Source organism: Oncorhynchus masou, chromosome 16 (assembly GCF_036934945.1).
Source record: "Oncorhynchus masou masou isolate Uvic2021 chromosome 16, UVic_Omas_1.1, whole genome shotgun sequence".
NCBI classification, from domain to species: Eukaryota; Metazoa; Chordata; class Actinopteri; order Salmoniformes; family Salmonidae; genus Oncorhynchus; species Oncorhynchus masou.
The window spans coordinates 47,745,996-47,765,288 of record NC_088227.1 but is presented as its reverse complement, the minus strand read 5'-3'; positions in this window follow the sequence as shown (position 1 = coordinate 47,765,288).

The following is a 19,293-nucleotide window of genomic DNA, read 5'->3' as shown; positions in this document are numbered from 1 at the left end:
ATAGTTGGCCTACATGATGAAACAAACAGGGTGGGCTACATGATGAAAACAACAGGGTGGCCTACATTATGAAACAAACAGGGTGGCTTACATGATGAACCAACAGGGTGGCCTACATTATGAACCAACAGGGTTTTCTACATGATGAAACCATCAAGGTGGCCAACATGATGAACCAACAGGGTGGCCTACATGATGAACCAACAGGGAAACCTACATGATGATGCCAACAGAGTGGCCTATATGATGAAACCAACAGGGAGGTCTACATGATGAAACCAACAGGGTGTGCTTCATGATGAAACCAACAGGGTGGCCTACATGATGAAACCAACAGGGTGGCCTACATGATGAACCAACAGGGTTGCCTACATGATGAACCAACAGGGTTTTCTACATGATGAACCAACAAGGAAACCTACATGATGATACCAACAGAGTGGCCTATATGATGAAACCAACACGGTGGCCTACATGATGAAACCAACAGGGTGGCCTATATGATGAAACCAACAGGGTTTTCTACATGATGAAACCAACAGGGTGGCCTAGATGATGGAAACCAACAGTGTGGCCAATATGATGAAACCAACATAGTGGCCTACATGTTGAACCAACAGGGTGGCCTATATGATGAATCCAACAGGGTGGCCTACATGATGAAACCAACAGGATGGCCTACATGATGAAACCAACAGGGTTGCCTACATGAAGAAACCAACTGGTGTTTCGACATGATGAAACCATCAAGGTTGGCCAACATGATGAACCAACAGGGTGGCCTACATGATGAACCAACAGGGAAACCTACATGATATTACCAATAGAGTGGCCTACATGATGAAACCACCAGGGTGGCCTACATGATGAACCAACAGGGGGGCCTATATGATGAAACCAACAGGGTTTTCTACATGATGATACCAACAGGGTGGCCAACATGATGATACCAACAGGGTGTCCTACATGATGAAACCAACAGGGTGGCCTACATGATGAAACGAACAAGGAAACCAATATGATGATACCAACAGAGTGGCCTATATGATGAAACCAACAGGGTGGCCTACATTATGCTGACCTCTGTATGATGCTGTGTGTGTGTGTGTGTGTGTGTGTGTGTGTGTGTGTGTGTGTGTGTGTGTGTGTGTGTGTGTCTGTACTGACCTGTGTATGATGCAGTGTTTGTGTGTGTGTGTGTGTGTGTGTGTGTGTGTGTGTGTGTGTGTGTGCATGTGTGTGTGTCTGTACTGACTTGTGTATGATGCCATGTGTGTGTGTACTGACCTGTGTGTGTGTGTGTGTACTGACCTGTGTAAGATGCCGTGTGTATGTACTGACCTGTGTATGATGCCGTGCGTGCGTGCGTGTGCGTGTGTGTGTGTGTGTGTGTGTGTGTGTGTGTGTGTGTGTGCTGACCTGTGTATGATGCCGTGTGTGTGTAGGTGCTCCACAGCTGAGAGGATCTGTCGTGTGTATCTCCTGACTTCTCTCTCCTCCAGACGTTTCTTCTCACAGATTCGGTCCATCAGATCTCCTCCAACACACAGCTCCATCGCCATGTAGTAACTGTTCTCTGTCTCCAGGGTCTGAGGGGAGAGAGAGGGAGAGACTGTGTGTGGGTGTCTACGTGGCTGTGTGTGTGTGTGTGTGTGTGTAGGTGTGTCGCTGTGTGTGTGTATTTGTGTGGCTGTGTGTGTGTGTAGTTGTGTGTGTGTGTGTGTGTGTGTGTGTGTAGGTGTGTGGCTGTGTGTGTGTAGTTGTGTGGTTGTGTGTGTGTGTGTAGTTGTGTGCCTGTGTGTGTGTGTGTGGTTGTGTGGCTGTGTGTGTTTGTGTAGTTGTGTGGTTGTGTGTGCGTGTAGTTGTGTGGCTGTGGGTGTGTATGTAGTTGTGTGGCTGTGTGTGTGTGTGTAGTTGTGTGGCTATGTGTGTGTGTAGTTTTGTGGCTGTGTGTGTGTTGTTGGGTGTGTGTGTGTGTGTGTGTGTAGGTGTGTGGCTGTGTGTGTGTACGTAGTTGTGTGTGTGTGTGTGTGTGTGGTTGTGTGGCTGTGTGTGTTTGTGTAGTTGTGTGGTTGTGTGTGTAGTTGTGTGGCTGTGTGTGTGTAGTTGTGTGGTTGTGTGTGTGTAGTTGTGTGGCTGTGCGTGTGTATGTAGTTGTGTGTGTGTGTGTGTGTGTGTGTGTGTGTGTGGCTGTGTGTGTTTGTGTAGTTATGTGGTTGTGTGTGTGTGCGGTTGTGTGGCTGTGTGTGTGTATAGTTGTGTGGCTGTGTTTGTGTTGTTGTGTGGCTGTGTGTAGTTGTGTGGTTGTGTGTGCGTGTAGTTGTGTGGCTGTGCGTGTGTATGTACATTTACATTACATTTAAATCATTTGGCAGACGCTCTTATCCAGAGCGACTTACAAATTGGTGAATTCACCTTAGTTGTGTGGCTGTGTTTGTGTGTGTGGTTGTGTGGCTGTGTGTGTTTGTGTAGTTATGTGGTTGTGTGTGTGTGTAGTTGTGTGGCTGTGTGTGTGTGTAGTTGTGTGGTTGTGTGTTTGTGTAGTTGTGTGTGTGTGTGGTTGTGTGGCTGTGTGTGTTTGTGTAGTTGTGTGGTTGTGTGTGTGTGTAGTTGAGTGGCTGTGTTTGTGTGTGTGTATCTTACCTCCAGTAGAATTACTATATGAGGATGCCTGACCATCTGGTGAATACGAGGTTCTCTCTTCATATTCTTTAGAACGTATGAGTCCTGCCTCGCCTTCTTCTTATCAATCACCTTGATGGCCACCTGACACAACACAGTCAACACAACACAGTCAAAACAACACAGTCAATGCAATACAGTCAACACAGTCAACACAACACAGTCAATAAAATACAGTCAACACAGTCAACACAACACTTTCAATACAATACATTCAACACAGTCAATACAACACAGTCAAAACAACACAGTCAATGCAATACAGTCAACACAGTCAACACAACACAGTCAAAACAACTCAGTCAATGCAATACAGTCAACACAGTCAATACAACACAGTCAATACAACAGTCAATACAACACAGTCAATACAACACAGTCAACACAACACTGTCAACACAACACTGTCAAACACAACACAGTCAATACAACACAGTCAATACAACACAGTCTATATAACACAGTCAAAACAACACAGTCAATACAACATAGTCAATACAACACAGTCAATACAACAGTCAATACAACATCGTCAATACAACAGTCAATAAATCACAGTCAAAACAACACAATCAATACTACATAGTTAATACAACACAGTCAATACAACACAGTCAATACAACACAGTCAATACAACACAGTCGGTACAACACAGTCGGTACAACACAGTCGATACAACACAGTCGATACAACACAGTCGATACAACACAGTCGATACAACACAGTCGATACAACACAGTCAATACAACACAGTCAATACAACACAGTCTATATAACACAGTCAATACAACACAGTCAATACAACACAGTCACTACAACACAGTACAACACAGTCAATAAAGGTATAAACCAAGCCTCCAGATCTAGTTGAACCAGCTGTAATAGACGTTCAAATGAACAAGACTGAAGTAGAAAAAAACATCTGAGGTCATCGCTATGGAGACCAGGTCACATACACAGACTAGTGGTTAGAGACTCACTGAACCGTGACACCATCCCAGAACCCCTCTGCAGGGTAGTCTAGCGGTTAGAGACTTCCTGATCCACACCACCATCCCAGAACCCCTCTGCAGGGTAGTCTAGTGGTTAGAGACTTCCTGATCCACACCACCATCCCAGAACCCCTCTGCAGGGTAGTCTAGTGGTTAGAGACTTCCTGATCCACACCACCATCCCAGAACCCCTCTGCAGGCTAGTCTAGTGGTTAGAGACTTCCTGATCCACACCACCATCCCAGAACCCCTCTGCAGGGTAGTCTAGTGGTTAGAGACTTCCTGATCCACACCACCATCCCAGAACCCCTCTGCAGGGTAGTCTAGCGGTTAGAGACTTCCTGATCCACACCACCATCCCAGAACCCCTCTGCAGGGTAGTCTAGCGGTTAGAGACTTCCTGATCCACACCACCATCCCAGAACCCCTCTGCAGGGTAGTCTAGTGGTTAGAGACTTCCTGATCCACACCACCATCCCAGAACCCCTCTGCAGGGTAGTCTAGTGGTTAGAGACTTCCTGATCCACACCACCATCCCAGAACCCCTCTGCAGGCTAGTCTAGCGGTTAGAGACTTCCTGATCCACACCACCATCCCAGAACCCCTCTGCAGGGTAGTCTAGTGGTTAGAGACTTCCTGATCCACACCACCATCCCAGAACCCCTCTGCAGGGTAGTCTAGTGGTTAGAGACTTCCTGATCCACACCACCATCCCAGAACCCCTCTGCAGGGTAGTCTAGTGGTTAGAGACTTCCTGATCCACACCACCATCCCAGAACCCCTCTGCAGGCTAGTCTAGTGGTTAGAGACTTCCTGATCCACACCACCATCCCAGAACCCCTCTGCAGGGTAGTCTAGTGGTTAGAGACTTCCTGATCCACACCACCATCCCAGAACCCCTCTGCAGGCTAGTCTAGCGGTTAGAGACTTCCTGATCCACACCACCATCCCAGAACCCCTCTGCAGGGTAGTCTAGCGGTTAGAGACTTCCTGATCCACACCACCATCCCAGAACCCCTCTGCAGGGTAGTCTAGCAGTTAGAGACTTCCTGATCCACACCACCATCCCAGAACCCCTCTGCAGGGTAGTCTAGCGGTTAGAGACTTCCTGATCCACACCACCATCCCAGAACCCCTCTGCAGGGTAGTCTAGTGGTTAGAGACTTCCTGATCCACACCACCATCCCAGAACCCCTCTGCAGGGTAGTCTAGTGGTTAGAGACTTCCTGATCCACACCACCATCCCAGAACCCCTCTGCAGGGTAGTCTAGTGGTTAGAGACTTCCTGATCCACACCACCATCCCAGAACCCCTCTGCAGGGTAGTCTAGTGGTTAGAGACTTCCTGATCCACACCACCATCCCAGAACCCCTCTGCAGGGTAGTCTAGTGGTTAGAGACTTCCTGATCCACACCACCATCCCAGAACCCCTCTGCAGGGTAGTCTAGTGGTTAGAGACTTCCTGATCCACACCACCATCCCAGAACCCCTCTGCAGGCTAGTCTAGTGGTTAGAGACTTCCTGATCCACACCACCATCCCAGAACCCCTCTGCAGGGTAGTCTAGTGGTTAGAGACTTCCTGATCCACACCACCATCCCAGAACCCCTCTGCAGGGTAGTCTAGTGGTTAGAGACTTCCTGATCCACACCACCATCCCAGAACCCCTCTGCAGGGTAGTCTAGCGGTTAGAGACTTCCTGATCCACACCACCATCCCAGAACCCCTCTGCAGGGTAGTCTAGTGGTTAGAGACTTCCTGATCCACACCACCATCCCAGAACCCCTCTGCAGGGTAGTCTAGTGGTTAGAGACTTCCTGATCCACACCACCATCCCAGAACCCCTCTGCAGGGAAGTCTAGTGGTTAGAGACTTCCTGATCCACACCACCATCCCAGAACCCCTCTGCAGGGTAGTCTAGTGGTTAGAGACTTCCTGATCCACACCACCATCCCAGAACCCCTCTGCAGGGTAGTCTAGTGGTTAGAGACTTCCTGATCCACACCACCATCCCAGAACCCCTCTGCAGGGTAGTCTAGTGGTTAGAGACTTCCTGATCCACACCACCATCCCAGAACCCCTCTGCAGGGTAGTCTAGTGGTTAGAGACTTCCTGATCCACACCACCATCCCAGAACCCCTCTGCAGGGTAGTCTAGTGGTTAGAGACTTCCTGATCCACACCACCATCCCAGAACCCCTCTGCAGGCTAGTCTAGTGGTTAGAGACTTCCTGATCCACACCACCATCCCAGAACCCTCTGCAGGGAAGTCTAGTGGTTAGAGACTTCCTGATCCACACCACCATCCCAGAACCCCTCTGCAGGGTAGTCTAGTGGTTAGAGACTTCCTGATCCACACCACCATCCCAGAACCCCTCTGCAGGGTAGTCTAGTGGTTAGAGACTTCCTGATCCACACCACCATCCCAGAACCCCTCTGCAGGGTAGTCTAGTGGTTAGAGACTTCCTGATCCACACCACCATCCCAGAACCCCTCTGCAGGGTAGTCTAGTGGTTAGAGACTTCCTGATCCACACCACCATCCCAGAACCCCTCTGCAGGGTAGTCTAGTGGTTAGAACGGCCGGAAATAGAAAGGTTGCTAATCGAATCCCCGAGCTGACAACGTTCTGCCTCTGAACAAGGCAGTTCACCCACTGTTCCTTAACTGTCATTAACAATAAGAATTTGTTCTAAACTGACTTGCCTAGTTAAATACAGGTCAAATAAAACAAACGTGAAAAAGTACCTTCTCTCCTGTGCTGATGTGTAGCCCCTCCATGACCTTAGCGAAGGAGCCCTTGTTGATCATCTTCCCCACCAGATAGGAGCCCACCCGTTTGGAGTGAGGGAAGCTCCTCAGAAGCTCCCTGGGGACCTTCAGACAGGAGTGGGCATGTCGCTCTCTACCCAGCCCAGAGGCCTCCAACTGGCTCACAATGCCACCACACTCCCCCTCACCCACCACACCTCCACCCTCCACATACTCTGCCTTTGTTGCTGATGGCATTAGGGCCTGTACATAAGCTCATATACGCTCATACACTTCCACACACACACACAACCGTACACACAGACACTCATGTACGCACGCCAGTCCCACACACAAACACACTTTCCTCTCAACAGTCACGCAGCACATCTCTCTCACACTCAGACACCGAGCAAGAAGAGGAGCTGGTGGAATGAAGGAATAGAGGTGTTCTTCTTCTCTACAGGTGAGAGTCTCTTAGTTCCAGCAGGAAAATATCCTTCGCTTCCAATTCCAATCTCCTCTTTATCAGGTGCAGCTCTCGCCGATGAAGCGCTCTGTCTCTCTCTCTCTCTCTGTCAACTGTCTCTGCTCTCTCTCTCTCTCACTCTCTCTCTCTCTCTGTCAACTGTCTCTGCTCTCTCTCTCTCTCTCTCTCTCTCTCTCACTCTCTCTCTCTCCGTCAACTGTCTCTGCTCTCTCTCTCTCTCTCTCTCTCGATCTCCCTCTCTCTCTCTCTCTCTGGCAGTTAGTGGATGCTCCTAGGTCACAGCCGGAGACACCCTACACCGTAATTACCCCCCTACACATACACAGGCACACACACACACGCACACACACACATACATATATACACACACATTTGCTCTCTCTCTCTCTCTCTCTCTCTCTGACTCCCCCTCTCTATCTCTCTCTCTCTCTCTGTCTATCTCTCTCCCTCTCTCTCGCTCTCCCTCTCTCTCTCTCTGTCTCTCACTTTTACTCCAGGAGCCCTACACGTAACAAACAGGTGTTACAGCCTTGGTGTTGGTGTGTGTGGTGTGTGTTGTGTGGTGTGTGTGTCATTGTGCAGCAGACAGAATCTGGGGTTATAGGTGACTGTTTACCACTCCCCTCAGTCTGAAATTGGAGATCGAGAGAGAGAGAACAGTATGATAGATAGATAGATAGACAGCCAGCCAGCTAGCCAGCCAGACAGACAGACGGACAAACAGCCAGCCAGCCAGCCAGCTAGCCAGCCAGACAGACAGACGGACAAACAGCCAGCCAGCCAGCCAGCCAGCCAGCCAGCCAGCCAGACAGACAGACGGACAAACAGCCAGCCAGCCAGCCAGCCAGACAGACAGACAGACAGACGGACAAACAGCCAGCCAGCCAGCCAGCCAGCCAGCCAGCCAGACAGACAGACGGACAAACAGCCAGCCAGCCAGCCAGCCAGCCAGCCAGACAGACAGACGGACAAACAGCCAGCCAGCTAGCCAGACAGACAGACGGACAAACAGCCAGCCAGCCAGCCAGCCAGCCAGCCAGCCCTTACTCAGCCTGGAACTGTGTTGGCTACTTTGAAGAATCTCAAATATAAAATATATACACTTCTACCAGCTGGTCGGCGCATGGTCTGAGGATACGGCTCGGGATGCCTTCTGGGCCGGCAGCCTTGCGAGGGTTAACACGTTTAAATGTTTTACTCACGTTGGCTGCCGTTGAATTGCGACTCTACTTTACTACTGCCGTTGAATTGCGACTCTACTTTACTACTGCCGTTGAATTGCGACTCTACTTTACTACTGCCGTTGAATTGCGACTCTACTTTGTCTTTATACTGACGCTTCGCTTGTTTTTCTTGCGGAGGGAATAGCTACACTGTTTGTATTCGGTCATGTTTCCGGTCACCTTGCCCTGATTAAAAGCAGTGGTTCCCGCTTTCAGTTTTGAGCAAATGCTGCCATCAATCCACGGTTTCTGGTTGGGGAATCCAATTGGTCGGACCAGCGTTGAACAGACCTGAGCACGGGCATTTCCTGTTTTAGTTTCTGTCTATAGGCTTGAAGCAACAAAATGGAGTCATGGTCAGATTTTTTACTGTATATTTTTTATTTCACCTTTATTTAACCAGGTAGGCAAGTTGAGAACAAGTTCTCATTTACAATTGCGACCTGGCCAAGATAAAGCAAAGCAGTTCGACACAAACAATGACACAGTTACACATGGAGTAAAATGAACATACAGTCAATAATATAGTATAAACAAGTCTATATACGATGTGAGCAAATGAGGTGAGATAAGGGAGGTAAAGGCAAAAAAAGGCCATGGTGGCAAAGTAAATACAAAATAGCAAGTAAAACACTGGAATGGTAGATTTGCAGTGGAAGAATGTGCAAAGTAGAAATAAAAATAATGGCGTGCAAAGGAGCAGAATAAATAAATAAATTAAATACAGTAGGGAAAGAGGTAGTTGTTTGGGCTAAATTATAGGTGGGCTATGTACAGGTGCAGTAATCTTTGAGCTGCTCTGAAAGTTGGTGCTTAAAGCTAGTGAGGGAGATAAGTGCTTCCAGTTTCAGAGATTTTTGTAGTTCGTTCCAATCATTGGCAGCAGAGAACTGGAAGGAGAGGCGGCCAAAGAAATAATTGGTTTTGGGGGTGACGAGAGATATACCTGATGGAGCGTGTGCTACAGGTGGGAGATGCTATGGTGACCAGCGAGCTGAGATAAGGGGGGACATAACCTAGCAGGGTCTTGTAGATGACATGGAGCCAGTGAGTTTGACGACGAGTATGAAGCGAGGGCCAGCCAACGAGAGCGTACAGGTCGCAATGGTGGGTAGCATATGGGGCTTTGTTGACAAAATAGATAGATTGTGATAGATTGCACTGTGATAGACTGCATCCAATTTGTTGAGTAGGGTATTGGAGGCTATTTTGTAAATGACATCGCCGAAGTCGAGGATTGGTAGGATGGTCAGTTTTACAAGGGTATGTTTGGCAGCATGAGTGAAGGATGCTTTGTTGTGAAAAAGGAAGCCAATTCTAGATTTAACTTTGGATTGGAGATGTTTGATATGGGTATGGAAGGAGAGTTTACAGTCTAACCAGACACCTAAGTATTTGTAGTTGTCCACGTATTCTAAGTCAGAGCCGTCCAGAGAGTGATGTTGGACAGGAGGGCAGGTGCAGGTAGCGATCGGTTGAAGAGCATGCATTTAGTTTTACTTGTATTTAAGAGCAATTGGAGGCCATGGAAGGAGAGTTGTATGGCATTGAAGCTTGCCTGGAGGGTTGTTAACACAGTGTCCAAAGTAGGGCCAGAAGTATACAGAATGGTGTCGTCTGCGTAGAGGTGGATCAGAGACTCACCAGCAGCAAGAGCGACATCATTGATGTTTACAGAGAAGAGAGTCGGTCCGGACGGATTTGCCAAAAGGAGGGCGAGGGAGGGCTTTGTATGCATCGCAGAAGTTAGAGTAGCAATGATCCAGAATTTTGCCAGTCCGGTTCGCGCATTCGATATGCTGATAAGATTTAGGGAGCATTGTTTTCAGATTAGCCTTGTTAAAATCTCCAGCTACAATAAATGCAGCCTCGGGATATGTGGTTTCCAGTTTACATAGAGTCCAATAAAGTTCTTTCAGGGCGATCGAGGTGTCGAGGTGTCTGCATGGGGGGGAATATCCACGAATGTGATTATAATCGAGAAGTATTCCCTTGATAGATACTGCAGTCGGCATTTCATTGTAAGGAATTTTAGGTCAGGTGAACTAAAGGACTTGAGTTCCTGTATGTTATGATCACACCACGACTCGTTAATCATAATGCATACACCCCCACCCTTCTTCTTACCAGAGAGATGTTTGTTTCTGTCGGCGCGATGTGTGAAGAAACCGGGTGGCTGTACCGACTCTGATAACGTATCCCGAGTGAGCCATGTTTCCATGAAACAGAGAATGTTACAAACTCTGATGTCTCCCTGGAAGGCAACCCTTGCTCGGATTTTGTCTACCTTGTTGTCAAGACACTGGACATTGGCGAGTAGTATGCTCGGGAGTGGTGAGCGATGTGTCCATCTACGGAGCCTGACCAGATAACCGCTCCGTCTGCCCCTTCTGCGGCGCTGTTGTTTTGGGTCGCCTACTGGAATCCGAATCATTGTCCTGATGGTCCAATCAGAGGATCCGCTTCTGGAAAGTCCTATTCTTGGTTGTGATGTTGGTGAGTTGACATCTCTCTGATATCCAATAGTTCTTCCCGGCTGTATGTAATACGACTTAAGATGTCCTCTGGTAACAATGTAAGAAATATAAAATATAAATAAAAAAACGAAATACTACAAAGTTTCCTAAGAACGCGAAGCGAGGCGACCATCTCTGTCGGTGTCATCATGAAATAAGGTTTAATTCTTCACATTGTCCATCCGGCAATCTAAATAAGCAATAAGAGTCCAAGAAGATGGTCATTGTCATCAAGCTGTGTCCTCCGATGCAAACAAATCGAAGGCAGTTCTGGAATGCCTTGGCTGTAAACAGCATTGCTGAGGATGAGGAGTGATATGTAAGAGGTATGGAAGAGCACTGAAGAAGTTTTACTTAAAAATGAAATTAAAGTTCTGGTTCAGCATGTGAATGAAGAAGGAGCTGGATTAGTTCATTTTGCCAAATTTGTACTTTCTCTGCATTCCAATTTCTTACATATTTTATTTGATTGATGAGTTCTTAAGTTCGCTTTTTTGACTCAAATTCACATGACTTGAGGAGCGGAAGACCAGTAAATAACGTTTCAACTGCGATGTGAGTGGTAATGGCGTTGGCTCCAGTTCAACAGAGTCTCAATCCTCGCAGATCTTCAGAACCTCCGAACGGTTCTGGTATTGGAAATAACAGCTACGAGCCACTCAGCTCCAAACTGCCATCGATGCTGCTCTGGACCCCTTCTCCGCCATCCTGGATGGTGTCCGAGCGTCTGTGGATGAATTGACAGCTTTGAACTGTGTGACTACAGCAACTGCATAGTAGCACTTGAGAAAACAGTCGGCCGTCTGAGCTCCGAAAACCAAAAGCAAACAAGACCGATGACTTGGAATCCCATTCTCTCCGTTGCAATCTTCGGGTTGTTGGTATACCAGAAAAACTTGAAGCACTTAACTTAACTCAGTTAAGTTCATGTCAGACTTCTTCGCGGAGGTGCTGGGTCCGGCCAGAGTTCCATCACCTCTGAAGCTGGACAGAGACCACCGCATTGGCCACATCCTCCGCGAATGGAGATGAAAATTCCAAGCCTAGGGTTTATCATCCGTTTTCATTATGACAAGGAGCGCATCCTCCAGGGCAGCTACACTTCGGCGGACGCAAAGTGTTCATCTTTCTTGACCTCAGCTTGAGTGTCGCCAAGAAACGAGCTACATTTCTGAATGTGAAACGCAACCTTCATGAGAAGAAAGTGAAATTCTCACACCACTTGCTTGCTCGTCTCCACGTTGAACATGCCGGGGAGGTAAGCTACACTTCGACTCCCACGAGGAACAACCCAGGGTTGGTTCGACTGTCACTTCTGAGCCATAGATTGGACCTACTATTTTGCCAGGTAGCATAGCCAAGTCAAAGGTATGTTTAGATTTTTTACAGCCGGGCCTTTTCCCCCCTGTTGCCATTCCTTTACTCTGCAGAAACACTATTGAACTCTGATAAAAACACTCATACTGTCTTCTGTGGTTGTTATTTAAGCTACGGTACATGTTTGGAAGATCCTTTTTCTTTGATCGCTTGCGCATGGCTACAGTTCCAGGCTTTCCTGTTTTCATTTTATTCGTCTAGATACTTACTTTTCACCACTTTTTTACGCCCTATTTGTATTTTGTATTTATTATTGACCCCCATTAGCTGATGCCAAAGCAGCAGCTACTCTTCCTGGGGTCCAGCAAAATTAATTCCGTTTATAGAATTTTTTAAAACATTACAATACATTCACAGAAAACACAACACACTGTGTGTCCTCAGGCCTCTACCTCACCACTACCACATATGTACAGTACTGAATCCACGTGTATGTATAGTGTGAATGTTATCGTGTGTGTTTATTCATGTGTCTGTGCCAATGTTTGTGTTGCTTCACAGTCCCAATGGTTACATAAGGTGTATTTGATCTGTTTATTAAAATCTGATTAGAATAGAGTTCCTTGTAGTCATGGCTCTATGTAGTACTGTGGGCCTCCCATAGTCTGTTCTGGACTTGGGGACTGTGAAGAGACCTCAGGTGGCATGTCTTGTGGGGTTTGCATGGGTGTCCAAGCTGTGTGCCAGCAGTTTAGACAGACAGCTTGGTACATTCAACATGTCAATACCTCTCATAAATACAAGTAGTGATGAAATCAATCTTTCCTCCACTTTCAGCCAGGAGATATTGACATGCATATTATTAAAATTAGCTCTCTGTGTACATCCAAGGGCCAGCCATGCTGCCCTGTTCTGAGCCAATTGCAATTTTCCGAAGTCCTTTTTTGTGGCACCTGACCACACGAGTGACCAGTTGTCCACGTGCGACAAAACTAGGGCCTGAAGGACCTGCCTTGTTGATAGTATTGATAAGAAGGCAGAACAGTGCTTTATTATAGACAGACTTCTCCCCATCTTAGCTACAACTGCATCAATATGTTTTGACCATGACAGTTTACAATCTAGGGTTACTCCAAGCAGTTTAGTAATTTCAACCTGCTCAATTTCCACATTATTTATTACAATATTTATTTGAGGTTTAGGGTTTAGTGAATGATTTGTCCCAAATACAATGCTTTTAGTTGTTGAAATATTTAGGCCTAACTTATTTCTTGCCACCCAAAACTAACTGCAGCTCTATGTTGAGTGTTGCAGTCATTTCACTCGCTGTAGTAGCTGACGTGTATAGTGTTGAGTCATCCGCATACATAGACACACTGGCTTTACTCATGTCGTTAGTAAAGATTGAAAAAAGCAAGGGGCCTAAACAGCTGCCCTGGTGAATTCCTGATTCTAACTGGATTATATTTGAGGCGCTTCCATTAAAGAACACCCTCTGTGTTTTGTTAGACAGATAATTCTTTATCCACATTATAGCAGGGGGTGTAAAGCCATAACAATACAGTTTTTCCAGCAGCAGACTATGATCAATAATGTCAAAAGCTGCAGTGAATAACAAGACAGCCCCCCAATCATTTTATCATCAAATTCTCTCAGCCAATCATCAGTAATTTGGGTAAATGCTATGCTTATTGAATGTCCTTACCTAACAGCAGGAGGGGGAGGAGACTTTGGGGTTGGGTGGGAGGGGAGGAGACTTTGGGGTTGGATGGGAGGGGGTGGAGACTTTGAGGTTGGGTGGGAGGGGAGGAGACTTTGGGTTGGGTGGGAGGGGGAGGAGACTTTGAGGTTGGGTGGGAGGGGAGGAGACTTTGGGTTGGGTGGGAAGGGGAGGAGACTTTGAGGTTGGGTGGGAGGGGAGGAGACTTTGGGTTGGGTGGGAGGGGGAGGAGACTTTGAGGTTGGATGGGAGGGGGTGGAGACTTTGAGGTTGGGTGGGAGGGGAGGAGACTTTGGGTTGGGTGGGAAGGGGAGGAGACTTTGAGGTTGGTTGGGAGGGGAGGAGACTTTGGGTTGGGTGGGAGGGGGAGGAGACTTTGGGTTGGGTGGGAGGGGAGGAGACTTTGGGTTGGGTGGGAGGGGGAGGAGACTTTGCTTTGAGGTTGGGTGGGAGGGGAGGAGACTTTGGGTTGGGTGGGAGGGGAGGAGACTTTGGGTTGGGTGGGAGGGGAGGAGACTTTGGGCTGGGTGGGAGGGGGAGGAGACTTTGGGTTGGGTGGGAGGGGCAGGAGACTTTGAGGTTGGGTGGGAGGGAAGGAGACTTTGAGGTTGGGTGGGAGGGAAGGAGACTTTGAGGTTGGGTGGGACGGAAGGGTTGAGGAGGAGTGACCTTTTTTGTCCTATTTGGGGGTTTTTCTTTCCATTTTTCATCAGTTTTCTCTGTTATCTTTGGAAACTCTTGGTTTGTTTTCACACCTTTTTCCATATTTTATATGGCTACCATCGCTAATAATAGTAATATAGGAATAGGTAGGCCCAATTCCATAAAGCCTTTTTCTTCGAATGCACAATGAACAATCCTGTTCTAGGGTCTTCTTCTATTTGAAAAAGTCAAAAGCAGATGTGGTATTTTTTACAAGAGACTCATTTACGCATTAAAGACCACTCAAGGCTACAAAACTCCAGGTTTAGTCAGTTTTTCCAAAGCCAAAGGTTTGGAAAAAAGAAAAGCCAGAGGGGTTGCAATTTTGGTTAGTGAAATAATACATTTCTCTACTGCTAATGTTATTTCAGATGGAAATGGGAGATATTTATTCATAACTGACACCATTTGACACACACCTGTAATATTGGCCAGTGTATGTCCTCCCAATTTTAATTATGTTGAATTTGCCAATAGGTTGCTTGGGGAAAATCCCTTCTCTGAACATCCATCTTTTGATATTTGGCAGGGATCTGAATTGTGTTATTAGCCCGGCTTAAGATCGCTGTCTCCTTCTGCTATGTCAAAGTCCTTCTCAGATTTTATTGTTCAGAATGGGTGTACAGATCCCTGGAGATTTCAGAATCCCCATGCAAGAGAGTATTCTTTCTTTTCTTTTTCTCATATTGACTATTTCTTTATTGATCACAAGTTACTTCCAAATGTCACCTCTTGTGAATATGTACCCATTGTAATTTCTGACCATGGACCTTTAACTTCGACATCATGTCCTATCAGGACAAACTCCTCCTCCTCTCTGTTGGTGGTTTCTGTAACGATATCTCTGCTTCTGTTGATCATTTTCTTTTTTCAAATCGGACAAGCACAACCTCTCACTTCTCTCTTATGGGAATCACTTAAGGCTTAAAGGAGAACATATTTCTTATTCTTCTCATTTAAAAAAAACTGGTGAATCTAAACTAGAAGAACTCTAAAGCCAACCTTAACTCAGACCATCAATATGCCCTGATGCCATCTCCAGAGCTATATAAGCAACACTTATCTGATTTCATTCTCGTGTCCACTATAGATGCAGAATGGTTACTATTGCATTCACGTGGTATCTACTATGAATATGGCAACAGGGCAAGTCGTCTGCTCACACACAAATTAAAACGCAGCGCTGCAACCCGTCTGATTCCCCAAATTGAAGATTCCTCTCATAGCTTGATTTATGACCCTACGGGGGATCAATGACACCTTCAAATATTTATATTCCTTCAAGGTATACGTCTAATTTTCCATCAGATACAGGCATATAAATACACTTCTGGGTGGACTGGAGACTCCCACAGTTGAGGCTGCAGATGACCATGATTCTCCTCTCAGCCTTGAAGAAGTTGTTCTATCAAGTCAATGTAGAGTAGCAAGGCTCCAGGGCCTGATGGGATTCAACCTGAGATATTTAAGAAATTCTATACAAAGTTAGCTATAACTAGATATATATAGAGAAAAGTATAACTAGAGATATAGAGAGAACAGTATAACTAGAGATATAGAGAGAACAGTATAACTAGAGATATAGAGAGAACTGTATAACTAGAGATATATAGAGAGAACAGTATAACTAGAGATAGAGAGAGAACAGTATAACTCGAGATATAGCGAAAACAGTATAACTAGAGACATAGAGAACAGTATAACTAGAGATTTACAGAAATGTAAAACTAGATATATAGAGAACAGTATAACTAGAGATATCGAGAACAGTACAACTAGAAATAGAGAGAGAACAGTATAACTAGAGATAGAGAGAGAACAGTATATCTAGAGATAGAGAGAACAGTATAACTAGAGATATAGAGAGCACTATAACTATATATAGAGAGAACAGTATAACTAGAGATATCGAGAACAGTACAACTAGAAATAGAGAGAGAACAGTATAACTAGAGATAGAGAGAGAACAGTATATCTAGAGATAGAGAGAACAGTATAACTAGAGATATAGAGAGCACTATAACTATATATAGAGAGAACAGTATAACTAGAGATATAGAGAACAGTATAACTAGAGTTCGAGAACAGTATAACTAGAGATAGAGAGAGAACAGTATAACAAGAGATAGAGAGAACAGTATAACTAGAGATATAGAGAGCAGTATAACTAGAGATATAGAGAGAACAGTATAACTAGATATAGAGAGAAAAGTACAATTAGAGACACAGAGAGAGAACGGTATGACTAGATATATAGAGAACAGTATAACTAGAAATATATAGAGAGAATAGTGTAATTAGAGATAGAGAGAGAACAGTATAACTGGAGATATAGAGAACAGTATAACTAGAGATATAGAACGAACAGTATAACTAGATATAGAGAGAACAGTATAACTAGAGATATAGAGAGAACAGTATAACTAGAGATATCGAGAACAGTATAACTAGATATAGAGAGAACAGTATAACTAGAGATATATCGAGAGAACAGTATAACTAGAGATATAGAAAACAGTATAACTAGAGATATCGAGAACAGTATAACTAGATATAGAGAGAACAATATAACTAGAGATAGAGAGAGAACAGTATAACTCGAGATATAGAGAACACTACAACTATATATATTGAGAACAGTATAACAAGAGATATAGAGAGAACAGTATAACTAGATATTGAGAGAACAGTATAACTAGAGATATAGAGAGAGCAGTATAACTAGATATAGAGAGAACAGTATTATTTGAGATACAGAGAGAGAACAGTATAACTAGAGATATAGAGAGCAGTATAACTAGAGATAAAAAGCGAACAGTTTAACTAGATATAGAGAGAACAGTATAACTTGAGATATAGAGAAAACAGTATAACTAGATATAGAGAGAACAGTATAACTAGAAATATATAGAGAGAATAGTGTAATTAGAGATACAGAGAGAGAACAGTATAACTAGAGATATAGAACGAACAGTATAACTGGATATAGAGAGAACAGTATAACAAGAGATATAGAGAGAACAGTATAACTAGAGATATAGAGAGAACAGTATAACTCGAGATATAGAGAACACTACAACTATATACATTGAGAACAGTATAACTAGAGATATAGATAGCAGTATAACTACAGATGAAAAGCGAACAGTATAACTAGATATTGAGAGAACAGTATAACTTAAGATATAGAGAGAACAGTATAACGAGAGATAGAGAGAGAACAGTATAACTGGAGATATAGAGAGCACTGTATAGCTTGAGATATAGAGAGAACAGTATAACTTGAGATATAGAGAGAACAGTATAAATAAATATAGAGAGAATAATATAATTAGAGATACAGAGAGAGAACAGTATAACTAGAGATATAGAGAACAGTATCACTAGAAATATATAGAGAGAACAGTATAACTAGAGATATATAGAGAGAACAGTATATCTAGAGATATAGAGAGAACAGTATAACTAGAGATATATCGAGAGAACAGTATAACTAGAGATATAGAAAACAGTTTAACTGGAGATATAGAGAGAACAGTATAACTAGAGATATATCGAGAGAACAGTATAACTAGAGATACAGAAAACAGTATTACTAGAGATATCGAGAACAGTATAACTAGATGTAGAGAGAACAGTATTACTAGAGATATAGAGAGAACAGTATAACTAGATGTAGAGAGAACAGTACAATTAGAGATACAGAGAGAGAATAGTATAACTAGATATATAGAGAACAGTATAACTAGAAATATAGAGAGAGAATAGTATAATTAGAGATACAGAGAGAGAACAGTATTACTAGAGATATAGAGAGAACAGTATAATTAGAGATACAGAGAGAGAAGAGTATAATGAGTGATAGAGAGAACATTATCACTAGAGATATATAGAGAACTGTATAACTGGAGATATAGAGAGAATAGTATAACTAGAGATAGAGAGTGAACAGTATACCTAGAGATAGAGAGAACAGTATAACTAGAGATATAGAGAGCACTATAAATATATTTATATAGAACAGTATAACTAGATATAGAGAGAACAGTATAACAAGAAATATAGAGATAACAGTATAACTAGATATAGAAAGAACATTATAATTAGAGATACAGAGAGAGAACAGTATAACTGGAGATATAGAGAACAGTATAACTAGAGATATAGAACGAACAGTATAACTAGATATAGAGAGAACAGTATAACTTGAGATATATCGAGAGAACAGTATAACGAGAGATATAGAGAGAACAGTGTAACTAGAGATATATCGAGAGAACAGTATAACTAGAGATATAGAAAACTGTATAACAAGAGATATAGAACGAACAGTATAAATGGATATAGAGAGAACAGTATAACTAGAGATATAGAGAGAACAGTATAACTAGAGATATAGAAAACAGTATAACTAGAGATATCGAGAACAGTATAACTAGATATAGAGAGAACAATATAACTAGAGATAGAGAGAACAGTATAATTAGAGATACAGAGAGAGAACAGTATAACTAGAGATATAGAGAGCAGTATAACTAGAGATAAATCAGCGAACAGTATTACTAGATATAGAGAGAACAGTATAACTAGAGATATAGAGAGAACAGTATAACTAGATATAGAGAGAACAGTACAATTAGAGAATCAGAGAGAGAACAGTATAACTAGATATATAGAGAACAGTATAACTAGATATAGAGAGAATAGTATAATTAGAGATACAGAGAGAGAAAAGTATAACTGGAGATATAGAGAGAACAGTATAATTAGAGATACAGAGAGAGAAGAGTATAACAAGTGATAGAGAGAACATTATCACTAGAGATATAGAGAGTACTGTATAACTGGAGATATAGAGAGAATAGTATAACTAGAGATATAGAGAACTGTATAACAAGAGAT